The following is a 15,696-nucleotide window of genomic DNA, read 5'->3' on the forward strand; positions in this document are numbered from 1 at the left end:
ATCTCAAATGGCACAGAGATCCCATCCTTTTCAATTTTCAGGACTGCAAAGACCAACTGAGCTGCCTCGAAAATAGCCAGTATTTCAGCAAAAGAGACAACCTACTTCATCTACCTCCACTCAGCCATCTTCATCATCACAACAACAATTTTGACAGATTGATTGAGGATCTGAAACAAGTCACATCACCAAGCTGAAACTACACCATTCTACTCTCCTACCCCTTTGGAGACCGTCTCTTCCATTTTCAATCTGTGTGGGAGCAGATTAATTCCAACAAATGGGTGTTGGAGGCTATAAAATCAGGTTACTCCATCCATTTCACCTCCCTCCCACAACCCACCCCTGTCCCTTTGCAGGGACCTCTCTCACGAGCACTTGCTGAGACAGGCAATTAACTCCCTTCAATGCATAGGAGCTATAAAACCAGTTCCAGCTCAGCACAGGGGCGAGGGATTTTGCTCTTTGTGAAAACACAAATTCAGTCTTGTGAGTCCTGCAGCCATAATTTCATTGTTGGAATTGGGGGATTGGTTTTGGTCCTTGACCTTCAGAAGATTTTCTTTCACATTGCAATTCATCTTTCTCACAAGAGATTCCTTCAGTTTCTGGTTGGTCAAGATCATTTCCAGTATCAAATGCTTCCTTTTGGCCTTTCATTTTCCCTGAGGGTATGCTCAAAAGTTGTGGCAATGTTCCCGCCTATCATCGACAACTAGAAATCATCATTTTTCCATGCATAGATAATTGGCTTCTCAAGGGCCAGACTTATGAGCTTCTCTCCACCATAAAGTCAACAATGTCCCTGTTCTGCATGCTAAGTCTTCAGCTCAACATCAAAAAGTCCATTTTGACTCCAGCGCAAAGGGTAGAATTTTTAGGGGCTTCCTAAGACGCAATTGTCATAAACAGATAGCTAAGGGTTAATGTTTCTTTTACCTGTAAAGGGTTAACAAAGGGAACCAAACACCTGACCAGAGGACCAATCAGGAAACAAGAGATTTCAAATCTCAAGGGAGGGAAGGTTGGGTGTGTGTCCTTTTGTCTCGTCTCTGTTGCTCTCTCTGCTCTGAGAGTGATCTCTCTATCTCCAGGCTTTCTAATCTTCTGTTTTCAAGTGTAAGTACAAAGGTAGAAGACAATAGGATTATATTGTTTTTTGTATTTACATGTATGTAGTTTGCTGGAATGTTTTAAATTGTATTTCTTTTGGATAAGGCTGTTTATTCATTTTTTCTTTTAAGCCATTAATCCTGTATATTGTCACCTTGATACAGAGACCATTTTTATGTCTTTTTCTTTCTTTTTATATAAAGCTTTCTTTTTAAGACCTGTTTTTGATTTTTTTCTCTGGTTAAGGCTAAGGAATGAAGGAGGGGAAAATCTCTTTGTGTTTAGAGTTACAAAGCTTGCATTGCAGGGACTCTGAGTGAGGGTGAGAGAAACCTGATCTCTCTCTGTTGTGTTTCAAGGACTTGAAACACGGTTGATCTCCTAGTGTACCCAGGGCGGGAAAATCTGGGAGGAGGTAAAGAGGGGGAAGGGAAGTGGGGTATTTCCCTTTGTTCTGAGACTCAGGGCATCTGAGTCTTGGGGTCCCCCAGGGAAGGTTTGGGGAGACCTGAGTGAGCCAGACACTGGAATTTCTGGCTGGTGGCAGCGCTATCAGATCTAAACTGGTAGTTAAGCTTGGAGGTTTCATGCAGGCACCCAGATTTTGGACGCTAAGGTTCAGAATTGGGACTTATGCTTTATGACAGCAATAACATCCAGAGCTTACCATCCCACAGATAGTTCACAACACCAACAAACTTCATTGGAACAATTAAAGTCAGCCCACAGACAGCAACAAGAAATTGTCTTCAACTACTGGGGCCCATAGCAGCTTGTACCTTTTGTGACACAACATGCCTTTTTAGCCCTTTACTGTTTCCATGGGTGGCTCAGGACAGTTTAGATACGAACAAACACAGCCTGAACAGGCTTGTCAGTCTCTCATCAAATATAAAACTCACACAGTTGATGGAAGGACCCTCACAATGTCTGTGCAGATGTTCTATTCATCCAATTTTCCCCAACTAGCATCATAACGATGGATGCCTCTCTGGTGGGTTGGGGAGCACATTTAGTGCAAATCCAAGTCCAAGAAGCATCTTCACATCAACCTCCTGGAGCTGAGGGCAGTCAGAAATGCCTGTGGTCACTTTTTTCCATTAATCAGGTACAACTCTATCCACATTATGACCGATAGCCTATGTGTTCTACATCAACCAACTTTTGGGGGCAAGATCTCCTTCTTTTGGTGCCAAAGCAATAAAGCTGTGAAAGTGGTGTATAGCCAATTGCATCCTCAATGTTGCCTCTTGCTTTCCAGGCCTACGAAACACCATGACCGACAATCTCAGCAGGCATTTCTCCTAGGATTACAAATGGGAGTTGGTCTGAGACTCTCAATCTCATTTTTCTGACCTGGGGATTTCCAGAAGTGGATCTTTTTGTCACTGTCACTATCAGGAAGTGCAAACAGTTTTGCTCAAGACGAGTTGGGTCTTCACTTTCTGACGATGCCCTCCTTGTTCTGTGGATGAGGGCCCTTCTTTATACATTTCTTCCAATGCCTTTGATATTGAAAGTGATAAACAAGATCAAGCAAGACAAAGCCAAGATCATATTGCTCCAGCATAGCCCAGACAAGTGCTACCCTTATGTGATTTGCCTTCCCCTTATATCTGGTGATGAGTCTTCTGTCCATTCCCATTTTTTCTCTCCAGATGCAGCTCAGACTCTCCATCCCAACATGAGAATTCTTTGTCTCAAGGCTTGGTTATTCAAAGATTCGTGGAGCTAGACTTCCTTCTGCAGATGTACAACAGGTCATAGAATCATAGACATGTAAGGCTGGAAGAAACCTTGGGAAATCATCAAGTCCAGCCCTGTAGGTTGAGGTAGGACTAAGTAAACCTAGACCATCCCTGACAGGTGGTATGTCTTACCTGTTCTTAAAAAAACCTCTAATGATAGGGACCCACAACCTCCATTGGATGTCTATTCGAGAGTTAGACTTTCTTGGCTAATAACTAGCCTAAATTTCTCTTGCTGCAGGTTAAACCTGTTACTTCTTGTTCTACCTTCAGTGAACTTGGAGAATAATTGATCATCATCCTGTTTATAACAGCCCTTAAAATATTAGATGAATGTTATCAGGTTCCCCCTCAATCTTCTTTTTTTCAAGACTAAAGATGCCCAGTTTTTTTAACTCTTCCTCATAGATCAGGTTTTCTAAACCTTTTATCATTTTTGTTGCTCTCTTTTGGCCTCTTCCCAGTTTGTCCACATCTGTATCTCCAGAAATGGAAGAGATTCTATCATTGGTGTGACCAGTGGCATCTTTTGTCCATTTATTCGTTCCTCTCTGTTGTTCTGGACTGTTAGAATTTAAAAACATCACAATTATCTATTAATTCTATCAGAGTTCATTTAGCAGCTGTAATGGCCTTTCATTCCTTAGTTGTGGATTTTCAGTGTTTTCTTATCCCCTGACAATGAAATATCTTAAGGGTTTGGGAAATCTTTTTCCTCAGATTCGACAACCCACCCCAGTATGTCATTTACACTTAGTACTTACGCAACCCCCCCCCCCTTCAAACCAATGACTACCAGCTCCCTTCTTAACCTATCTATAGAAACAGCTTTTCTGGTGGTTATAACCTCTGCCTGAAGATTCAGGGAAGTGTGGCTTTAATGGCAGATCCTCCTTTCACAGTGTTCTTCAAGGATAACATTTTGTTACATCCACTTCATAAGTTTCTGCCTAAGGTGTCATCTGAATTACATCCCAACCAGGTCATCCATCTTCCATTTTTTTCCACAAAATGACATAAGATCAGTGATTCTTCTGTTTTCTATAGCTTAGATGTCAGGAGCATGTTAGCCTTCTATCTAAACAGACCAAGTCATTCTGAAGGTCTGCCAGACTGTCTCAGTTGCTGACAGGTCCAAGGGATCTGCAGTCTTCACTCAGAGATTTCCAGATGGATTTCTGGCTATATTATTTTTTTTTAAGAATCTGACGATTATATAACCTCCTTTTCTAGAGTTAACCCACTCCACAAGCTCTGTCTCTATCCCTGTAGCATTACTTAAACATGTTCCCTTTGCTGAAACCTACAAGGCTGTTACTTGTACCTCAATACATACCATTTTCAAACATGCTTATGGTCCATTCTTCTAGAACAATTTCACCCAGAATAATCTGGCCACTTAATTTTCTCCATGTTTCACTTGGTCCAGAAATAACAAGAGTGGCTAAATTTTTCAAGGAGCCAGTGATTAATGTCAGCTGATTGAACCACTAGTTCTGCTATGAAAAAGCATAGTACCAAAAATCTGTAAATTTCCAGGGCCCTCACTCACCCCTGTCCATTCCTTCATATGTACTGCTTCCCCTTATAATCTATCCACCTGTAATCCTCATGCCTCTAAACATGCATGTAGATTCTTCCATATACTTACACAGCTGCGACATTCCCCCACACTTGCATCCCCACAGCACACACACACCTGTAGCTTTCTATCCATGCACGTACCTTCAGGTTCTCCTTATGCTGCAAACCTTTAGCATCTCTCATTTTCATGCACATGTGTATGTATTGTGATACAGCATGGCCAGAGGGCAGCATAAGAGTGTTAGCAGGGGGCCTTATTCCCTGCCAAGGGCGGAAGGTTTGCTTTAGATTAACTAGAACAGCTGTGGCCAATTAGAGCACCTGACTCCAGTTAGAGCACCTGACTCCAGTAGAGCACCTGACTCCAGTCATGTCGGATATAAACCCCTGCTTCAGTCAGACAGGGGTGGTAGTTGAAGGAGAAAGGTTGGATTGGAGCAGAGTGCAGATTGCAGAAGAGAGAAGATTTGTCCAGAGAGAAATAGAAGTTTGGAGGAGTGCTGCGGTGGATTGGGAAGCCCAACAGAAACCCTAGGTAAGGGGCCCAGGCTTGTATAGAAGAGAGGCGAGAAGCCCTTCACAAGCTGACGGGTATGAGAGGGAGTAACCCAGGGGAAGAACCGCTAGTCAAGTGGTTCACCACAACCCCAGGCCCTGGGTTGGGACCTGGAGTAGAGGGCGGGCCCAGGTCCCTCCCTCTCCACTCCCCTCCTCCAAGGACACTAAGGGAGTGATTAAGAACTGGTTCAGAGGCAAGCAATATCGCCCTGAACCTACTCCAGAGAAGAGAAAGCGCAAGACCCAGAAACAGACCGGCAATTTGCCACAGTATGCACTGTAGCTTCTCCCTTTAGACATACTTGATTGCCCTGTACACACTCAGGCCACGTTCTACACTATGGATAATATCGAATTAGCTAAAATCGGTTTTATAAAACTGATATTATAAATTCGATTTCATGCGCCACTAGGCACAGTAATTCGGGTTGTGCGTCATGGTCCAGGCTTAACGTCATTTCTGAAGCGTTGCAATTGTGGGTAGCTCTTCCGTAGCTATCCCATAGTTCCCGCAGTCTCCCCCGCCCCTTGGATTCTGGGTGTGAACATTATTGTCGCAGGTGGTTCTGGGTAAATGTCGTCAGTCATTTCCTTCGTCCGGGAAAACATCAGCTGACATCCTTTCGCGCCATTTTTTCCCTGGATTGCCTGGCAACGCCATAACGGCAAACCATGGAGCCCGTTCAGCTTTTTTTTTTCCAACACCGTATGTGTACTGGATGCGCGGACAGAGAGGCGATACTCCAGCGCTACACAGCAGCATTTCACTTGCTTTTGCAATGATAGCAGAGTGTGTTACCGGTCGTTCTGGACCGTCTACTGCCGGAGAAACTGGCAATGAGATGACGGTTATCTCTCCCCCTCTGTACTGTCCGCTGCTATCATGAGTTGCCCCTGCTGAAATCGGCGGAGGGCGCAACGCAAAAGCAAAATTGGATTGACTCACTTGGGACTGAGTCATCCCTCCCTTATGTTTCTAAAAATAGAGTCAGTCCTGCCTAGAATAAGGGGTAAGTGTATTAGAGAACCAGTATATCAAAGCACAGCTGGCTCATGTCAGTATTCACAGGGGGTGCCCCTGCCACAACCCCACCCGTTCTTTCCCTCCTCCCCCAACCTTCCTGGGATACCGTGCAGTGTCCTGCCCATTGTGTCATGAAGTAATAAGAATGCAGGAATAAGAAACACTGGTTTAGTGCATAAAATGAGGGGGAGGCAGCCCCGGCCGATGATAGTCCAGGCAGGAATTAAGTTGGTGTGGGGAAAGGAGCCCAGCATGCTGCTGCTGTGACAGTCCAGGCATTACAGAATCTTTTCTTACACAGGAAATGGGAGGGGCTGAAGCCCCCAGCTGATATGATGAAGCTGGTTATAGCCGTTCTGTCCTATCTTACTGGAGTAACCAGCATGTTGGCCTCGATGTCAACATGTTAGAATTCATGAAGACGGTTATGTCCCTATTGCACCGTCTACCCACCGGGAAAGGGGAGAAGGAGAGGAGCGGGATACTGCTCTTCACTGCTGCAGCATCGTGTCTACCAGCAGCATTCCAGTACACATAGGGTGACATTGAAAGAGTCAAGAAATGATTTCTTTCCCTTTTCTTTCATGTGTGGTGGGGGGGGAGAAACTATAAGTGGTTCCTGAACCACGCACTGACACTGTGTTTAAACCTACGAGGAATTGGGAGTCAGCCGAGATGCCAAATAGCTTTTCAGGAGACTGCTGTGGCTGTGAGAATCTGGGGTCTCCGAGTAACCCCCTCCATCTTGCCACAAGATGAGCGTCTCTATTGAGTCTGCTGGTCTTTACCGTTACGCTTGTCCGCAGTCGTGTGTTCCTGGTGACATTTCTTTCTTCAAAGCTTCTTTGGCATTCGTGTTCTGTAACGGAGCTCTATGGATACAACAGAATTTGTCTGCCTCCACCAATACAGCGAATAGATTTCTAGTTATTGCCGTTACTAGGTCCCATCCGCTGAAAATGCGCTTTTTGAGATTTTGAGATGTCGCATAGCCAAGGCCTGTAACCTAGCTGTCTCAGGAGCATCCACGCTGGGCAAACGGAAATGTAATTCAAAAAGTTTGCGGGTCTTTTCCGTACCGTCCGCTTGTGTGCCGAGTTCAATTGCTGTCCAGATGGTCAGTGGTCACTGTGGCGCGATTACCGCCCTCGACGTGCCAACTAACGTTGATTTCTGTCCACTCTACTACCGCTAATCCGATATGTTAATATCGAATTTAGCGCCTACTCCCTCTTGGGTGGGAGTACAGAAATCGATTTGAAGAGCCCTTTTTATCGATATAAAGGGCGTTGTAGTGTGGACGGGTACAGCGTTAAATCGATTTAACGCTCTTTAAATCGATTTAAACGCGTAGTGTAGACCAGGCCTCATACACACCTGCAGTTTCATCCCTCACCTTCCCCACCCTGATGAATCTGTAGCTATCTGTTTCTTATTTGGTTTTACCAGTTGTGAATATATATATATATATATGTCTGTGTGTGTGTATTTTATATATAAATAGATGTAGATAGTTGGTACGTGCTAGTCTAGCATTATAAGCACTCTTGAGTTCTGGGCAGGGTTGTTTGATCTCATGGTTGTTAGGTGAGTATTTTTGAGCCTGGCAAGTGAAGATTGTGACATTATGCCCCATATTCTTCATAGAGATATGCTTATGATATTATCATGGCAAACTAGGATGTATTTTATGCAAGATGGGTCTTGTGAGATATCATTGGAAAGGTGATGATTTGCTGAATATGATTATCCTATCTGTATGAGTGTATCATGTCTGTATCAGAAGTTAGGAATATTAACTATGTGTCAATTACAGAAGTGTTTGCACCTGGGGAATGCCCGCTAGACAGAATGCAATTAGTCTGGCTGGGCCATTAGGGAGAACAATAGGACTTTGAAGATGCTAATATGTCACCTTCCTGAGAAGCTTCCTGGGATGCTACAAACAACCTTTGACTCATGGATCCTTCGTCATTGCTGGATCATGTGATTATGTCACCTGGTACTGGATTCCATGATAGAATACCAGTACTTTTCCACTGAGGGATCTGGGGGGAGAACCACATTGGCAAACAAAGAGTTCCAGCCATATGTAAAACCTATTTAAGGCAGGGGAGTGACCTAATCTGGGTTAATTCTTCACTGAATCCCTGCCCAGGATGACTGCTGGAAACATCTACGAAACAAAGACAAAAAGGAGGAAGGAAGAGCTGAGCCCAGGCTGGAAAAGGTGTCTGGCCTGTGAAAGAAATGCATAAAACAACATTTTGGGTGAGAAATTACTACTTGTAACCAGTTTCTTTACTGTATTGAGCTTAGTTTGCGTGTTTGTTTTATTTATTTAGTAATCTGCTTTGATCTGTTGCTATCCTTTAAAATCTATCTTGTGTAGTTAATGAACTTGTTTTTGTTTTCTCTAAAACCAGTTTGTAGAATTCAGAGCTGGGAAGCAAAAAGCTGTGCATATCTTCTGCCACATTGAGGGAGGGGACAAATTTCATGAGCTTGCACTATACAGTTCTCTGTGCAGCACAAGACAATACAGTTTTGGGTTTGCATACCAGCGGGGGTGTGCACTTGAGTGCTGGGCAATTTCCTAGCTAAGTCTTCCCACTCAGAGCTGATTTCAGTGTCTGTGTCTTTCTGCAGGTGGGCATGTCACTGCCTGTGTGTGTGCCGGAGGAGGCTTGAGTGCCTGGCTCAGCAGGACAGGGTGAGGGAGCACAGACTGGTGGAACAGGTAGGTTCAATGGTACCCAGTACATCAGGTGGCACCCTGGAAGAGGGGGGCAACCCGTCACAATGATACATTGGAATGGATTTGCCATCATTTGGATGTAGTTTTTGAACATTTAGAACTCTGTAGCACTGTGTAAAAGCAGCAGAGAATCCTGTGGCACCTTATAGGCTAACAGACGTTTTGGAGCATGGAGATGCATCTGACGAAGTGGGTATTCACCCATGAAAGCTCATGCTCCAAAACGTCTGTAAGTCTATAAGGTGCCACAGGATTCTCTGCTGCTTTTACAGATCCAGACTAACACGGCTACCCCTCTGATACTTAGCACTGTGTAGTGTTTGCTGCTGGGGTTGAGGTGGCACAAGAAATTGAGTGCTCTCTTCTGTTTGTTGATTAGCTGAGGTAATTGCCCCAATTCTTCTCAGCTGCTGCTATTATTGAGCTCTTGTGCATATCAAGCATTTATCCACAGTATTGCAGACACAGGGTTTTCAGTGGGTTTCTTTTCTCCTTCTGGGCAAGACAGAAGGGACCTGATCCCCACCATGCAATCCAATCCCCCTCTCAGCTGTAATGGTTCATCTGGTTGGTTGCAATGTTGTCCTTTCACCATTCACTTCAGGACTCCAAGAATCTTGTCACCACAGGGTGACAAAATTTAGCAAGAGTCACTCTCATATCTTTCCTCTGAGCTGGGGGCTGCCCCTGTTCTGAACTTAAATATGATGTTCATCAAATTAAAGGAACACTGTTTGAGTCATTCTCTGTTTTCTGCACAGTAACAACTGTGTTCTTTATGGTTATCTCATCAGTTATCTGTGAGATACATAGACTTACAGTGAACCTACCCTGTATAGTTTTCCATTGGGACTAAGGTGAACCTTCATCTTCAGCTGAAGTATTTTGCTAATAGGATTTCTGACTTTCAAAATTAAACTTTTAACTTATCTGTATTTTCCCTAAACCTCATTTACTGCCTGAGGAGATTGCATTGCTTAGATCTCAAGAGTTATTATCAGAACAGGACAAAGCTATTCTTCTTTGAGTGATTGCTTATGTGTGTCAAAGTTAGACTCAGGACTCACAGTTTGTCAGACCACTCTGTTTTATTAGCACAGCGCTCTGCTAATACACCCAGATAATGTGAGCACCATACAAGACACAAACTATCTTATTTATACAGATAAAAGGGGGGAGCACTTAGCAAGATAACAAAGGAAGCAGAATCTGATAAGTTTACCTGGGCTAGCCATGCATATCTTATTTCCTTACTTAACTATTACCAATCTTCTGTTAATGTTTCGCCATTAGCACCCTTGTTTATGCCTAACGTTTCTTTTCCTGGCACCTGTATTTCAACATTTCTTATTTCTGCTTAAAGGTACCTACAACATTTCTTTAATCCATTCTTATTTTTACAATATAATTAATTCTACTTTCACATGTGTATTCCACAATAAGTGTGGATGCTTGCCATGTGCACTGGTGCTGGAAGATTTTCCCCTAGCAGTACCCGGGGGTGGGGGGGAACAGTGCCCCCTGCGACCCCTGGAGTGACGCCTGCCTGGCACAGTATAAGGGGAGCTGCGTGCTCCTTCCACCTCTCAGTTCCTTTTTGCTGCCAGTGAAGGTGCGTCGGAACTGCTCAGCTCCAGCTTTGCTGCAGCTTGTCCCCAGAACTGTTTGTTTGTTCATTAGTATCTGTAGTCAGTTAGCTATTTCAATTAGTTTAGTTAGTTAGCGAGCCCGGGTTGGGGCATGCCCTGCGCCCCAGGATTAAGTCGTGCAGCTCTTGTAGGCATTCTATGCCAAGGAGTGACCCGCACGCGGACTATCTGCCCTGCTTGGGAGAAACCCATAGCAGCGAAAGGTTCAAGATCTGCAAGTTGTTCAAATCCCGGACCAAAAAAGAAAAGGACATTTAGGCTCCAGGCCATCCTAATGGAGTCGGCACTGGCCCCGACCCTGGCATGCTGCTCCAAACTCGTACCCAGCACTGCGGCGTTGGTACGCGGAGACCCTCCGGTACCATTGATCAGTCGGCACTGCTCCCCTTCTGTGGGGGACGCCAAGAGGACCGGAAAGACTCCCTCTTTGCAACAGCACTGTAGGAAGTCTGGGACAGAGGCTAGGCTCATGTTGGGTAGCCCTTGATCCCTACTGGGCCCTAGACCTCCGACTCACGTTCAGTGGAGTAGCCAGGCCCCTTTGGAGCAGACCACTCCAGATGTCCGGATGCCATCTATGCCTGAAGCCCTCCAGGCTACCAGGGACATCATGTCCATGCTGGTGCCCAGAGCTCTGCCAATGTCAGCCCCACGCTCCAGGGGCAAGCCGCCGCTGGGATCGCTGCAGTTGCTGCCGGCCTGATACCACTCTCAGTCGAGGGAATGTGCCCAACACCGCTCCTCGCCCAGCGACTGTTCCGGGCTCAGGCCATGTGGCTTGCCCTTGACGCCGGCCAGCATTTGGATGGGTGCCGTCTGACCAGGACTCCTGGCACCGCTCGTCTTCGTGGAGCAAATATTGATGGGACCGTGGCAGACATCGCCAACGGTCCTCATCTCGAAGGAGGTACTGCAGTCAGTCGTGGCACGACCGTCAACACCATTCCTGCTTGGATTCCCACTCCAAGTCTCCGCCAAGGCACCATAGCTCCGGGCGTTGATCGTGGCGTCTCGCCATCACAGGTCCACCTGTCTAGGCCGTTTGCAGAGCAGCTACTACTGTCAGTGCCGTTCCTCCACCTCGAGATCGTAGTCCCGTGGCCGACATAGATCCTGGCACTGCTGCTACTCCCTGTCCAGAGACAGCAGCAGGTTGTATGCCAGCCCGGCCTCCACTCACAGCTGCCCATCTACGGGCCAGGCTAGCCAGCCCAAACAGATGGCTGCACCGGTGCCTCAGCGAGTGCAGTGGCACTGACTGTCGTGGCCAGCCCAGTGGTACCAGTAGGCACCATGGCCTCCAGCACAGCCCCCAGGGGGACCCGCTCGGTGGCCGGGGCATTGGAAATACCATTGGTCTCCATCCCTAGACTGCCAAGACAGGAGTCGGTGGGACCCGGGTCCTCAGCACCATGTCTGGAGTCTAACCAGGTGGTGGATCCTCTGGTGCCAGCTGACATCCAAAGGAGCACCTCACTGACCTCCTCGCCCTGTCCAGAGGATCTGACTGTGGCCCGTCCCACCTCCATCCCACAGGAGGACTAGCAGGCCCACCAATTCCTCTTAAAAAAAGGTGGCAGCGAGCCTCCACCTCCAGGCTGAGGAGATGGAGGAGCCCTCAGACTCCCTGTTCAATGTGCTGTCCCCCTCAACACTGGGCAGGGTGGTCTTGCCGCACTATGAAGGGGTGGCAAGAATTTAAAATGCACTGTGGCAAACACCAGCCTTGTTGACTCCCATCTCTAAGAAGGTGGAACACAAGTACTTTGTACCCACTAAGGAGTACAAATATCTGTATACCCCCCCCCGGTGCCCAACTCCTTGGTGGTTGAGTCGGTCAACCACAGGGAACGGCAGGGGCAGCCAGCCCCAACCCCTAAGAACAAAGACTCTCGGAGGCTGGACACTTTCAGGAGAAAAAATTATTTGTTGTCAAGCTTCTGGCGAAGAGTAGCAAACCATCAGGCTCTCCTGGGTCGCTAGGAGTTTAATCTCTGGGAATCCCTCCTCAAGTTCGAAGATTCCCTCCGGGAGCATGATAAAAAGGAGTTTAAGGTGCTCATGGAGGAAGGGGCAGCGGCCGCAAGGGTATCCCTACAGGCCACTTCAGATGCAGCGGACACGGCCGCACACTCCATGGCCTCGGTGGTGTCCATGAGATGGGCATCATGGCTCCTGCTCTCTGGGCTATCCAGCAAAGTGCAGTCGTCAATGCAGGATCTCCCTTTCGACAGGAAGGCTCTGTTTGCTGAGGAAACAGACACAAGGCTGCACGGCATGAAAGACTCCCGCACGACCCTCCAGAACTCGAGCCTCTATGTCCCTGCTCCGGCAAAACCCAAGTTCAAGCCACAGCAGGCTCCTGCCCAGGCCGCCCTCCTGAAGCATGAGGCCACCATAAGAAGCAGTGGGACTATAGAAAACACCCACAAAGGCAGTCTTGGCCTGCCCCACAGCCTGGGTCCTCTAAGGGCAAGCAGGCGGGTAAAAGGCGGTTTTTATGGGATGCTCGGTGGTACCCCGCTAGTTCTCAGCAGGGATCCACCCCCAATAAAGCTCCCTTTTTTCAATCGGTTGTGTGCTTTCGTCCTGGAATGGTTGTGGCTCACCTTGGACTGATGGGTCCTCAACACCATCTACTGAGGTTACACCCTTCAGTTTACCTCCTCCTCACCCAACCACCTCCTGTCCCCGTCCCTCTTGAGGGACCCATTGCATCTTAAGCATGAGGTCGGGCAGCTTCTGGAACTAGGAGCGATAGAGGTGGTGCCCAAGGAGTTCCTGGGGAAGGGGTATTACTCCTGGTATTTCCTTATCCCGAAGGCCAAAGTAGGGCTCAGGATCATCATGGACCTGCAAGGCCTGAACCAGTACATGGTGAAACTCAAGTTCCGAATGGTTTCCCTGGCCTCCATCATCCTCTCCCTGGATCCCTGGGAATGGTACGCTGCCTTCGAGCTACAGGACATGTACTTCCACATCCACATATTCGAAGGGCACAGGCACTTCTTCCGTTTTGTGGTGGGACAGAATCACTACCAATTCACGGTACTCTCATCTGGTCTGTCCACTGCCCCTAGGGTCTTTACAAAGTGCATGTTGGTATTAGCGGCCTACCTCAGGCGCCAGGGGGGTCCAGATATTCCTCTATCCTCTGCCCTCTGCCATGAAGCCCTCAGTCTGTGGGACTTCTGTATATCCCACAACATCCCCCTAAAAACGTTTCACCTGCCGAGTGCCCAGAACTTGAGGGTGGATCACTTGAGCAGAGACTTTTCCTCTCAGCACAAGTGGTCTCTACACCCTGAAGTGGCCAACCCGCTCTTCCAAAGGTGGGGAACTCCCCAGCTGGACCTATTTGTGACCCGGCAGAACCAATGATGGCCCTGGTTCTGCACCAGGGGGCCTAGGGAAGGGCGCGATCTTGGATGCCTTTATACTATCCCGGTCAGACCAGCTTGTCTACGCCTTTCCCCTGTTCTCTTTAATCAGCAGGGTACTGGAGAAAATAAAGACGGACAAAGCCAGGGTCCTCCTTATTGCCCCAGCTTGTCCCAGGCAGCACTGGTACGGGACCCTCTCGGGCCTAGTGGTGGCTCCGCTGTGGCTGTTGCCACTCCGCCCAGACCTGCTCTCTCAGGACCAGGGCCGCCTCCTCCACCCAAGCCTGTAAGCTCTTCACCTCATGGCGTGGCTGCTCAGTGGGTAGGTGGCAAGGAAAGGACATGCTCAGAACAGGTTCAGCGCATCGTCCTCGAAAGTAGACAGCTCTCCCCTCGCTGTTTCTACATGGCGAAGTGGTCTTGGTTTTCTAGGTGAGTGGCAGACCAAGGTGTGTCCCCAACAGCTGCCCCAATCTAGCTTATCCTTGATTACCTCCTCCATCTGATGGCCCAGGGCCTGGCGCTCTCGTCAGTCAGGGTGCACCTGGCGGCCATATTGGCCTTCCATCCCCCGGTGCAAGGACACACTGCTTTCTCCCATGCTATGACCGGCCAGTTCCTTAAGGGTTTGGACCATCTTTACCCATATTCTAAGCCCCTGGTCCCACAATGGGACCTGAATCTGGTGCTGGCTTGTCTTACAGGACCCCTGTTTGAACCGTTGGCCACGTGTTCCTGGTCTCACCGCTCGTGGAAGGTGGCCTTCTGGTTGCTATCATGTCGGCCAGGTGGGTCTTGGAGCTCAGGGCCCTGACCTCCGAGCCACCGTATATGGTCTTTCATAAGGACAGGTCCAGCTCCGCCCACAGCCGGTGTTCTTCCCGAAGGTGGTCTCCACCTACTACATGGGTCAGGACATTTTTCTACCAGTCCTCTGCCCCAAGCGTCACATAACTAGTGAAGAGCACCATCTCCACCCGCTCAATGTGAGGTGGGCTTTGGCTTTCTAACTCAAGCAGATCAAGCCATTCAGAAAGTCCTCGCAACTGTTCATCACCTTGGCTGAGCGTGCAAAACGCCACCCGATTTCCACTCAGCAGCTTTCCAACCAGATCACTTTGTGCATCCGCTCCTGTTATGAGCTGGCGGGTGTCCCCCTGCTGCTCATTCTGAAGATGCACTCGACTCAGGCATAGGCCTCATTGGCTGCCTTCATGGCCCATGTCCCTATACAGGACATTTGTAAGACCACCAAGTGGTCTTCGGTTCACACGTTCACCTCGCACTATGCGATAGTCTCTCAAACCAGGGATAATGCCAGGTTCGGCAGGGCGATACTTTATGCTGAGAACTTGTGAACTCCTACCTACCTCCAGAAGGTATAGCTTGGAATCACCTATTGTGGAATACACACGAGCAACACATCTCGAACAACACCAGTGACGAAAAGATAACTGTCTTTTCTGAAAATTGCCCACACTATCTGTAATATTAGGGGTCAGTCAGTCGCCTCTCATAGATGGTCCAAGAAGGTCACATGCTGCATGCGTGCGTGCTATGAGTTAGCAGGGGTCCCAGAACCATGTGGTATAAGGCACTGTTCCACCAGAGGTAAGGTGACCTCTGTTACATCTCTCAGAATTGTTCCCATCATAGCGATATGCAAGCCTGCTACCTGAATTTCTGTCTAGACCTTCACACAGCATCATGACCTGGGTTTAACCTCTGGATTTTGTGATTAGTTTGTGACAGCACTCCTGCCACCTTTGTTGAAGTAAGACTCCTTCAACCCTTCTTCTCTGAGTGTGGGTACCACCTGTCAATCATATGCAGTAAGGATGAACACAAGCAATTGTCTAAAAGAACCCAGTACTGTGAC

Source organism: Chelonoidis abingdonii, chromosome 7, assembly GCF_003597395.2.
Source record: "Chelonoidis abingdonii isolate Lonesome George chromosome 7, CheloAbing_2.0, whole genome shotgun sequence".
In the NCBI taxonomy this organism is placed as follows: domain Eukaryota; kingdom Metazoa; phylum Chordata; order Testudines; family Testudinidae; genus Chelonoidis; species Chelonoidis abingdonii.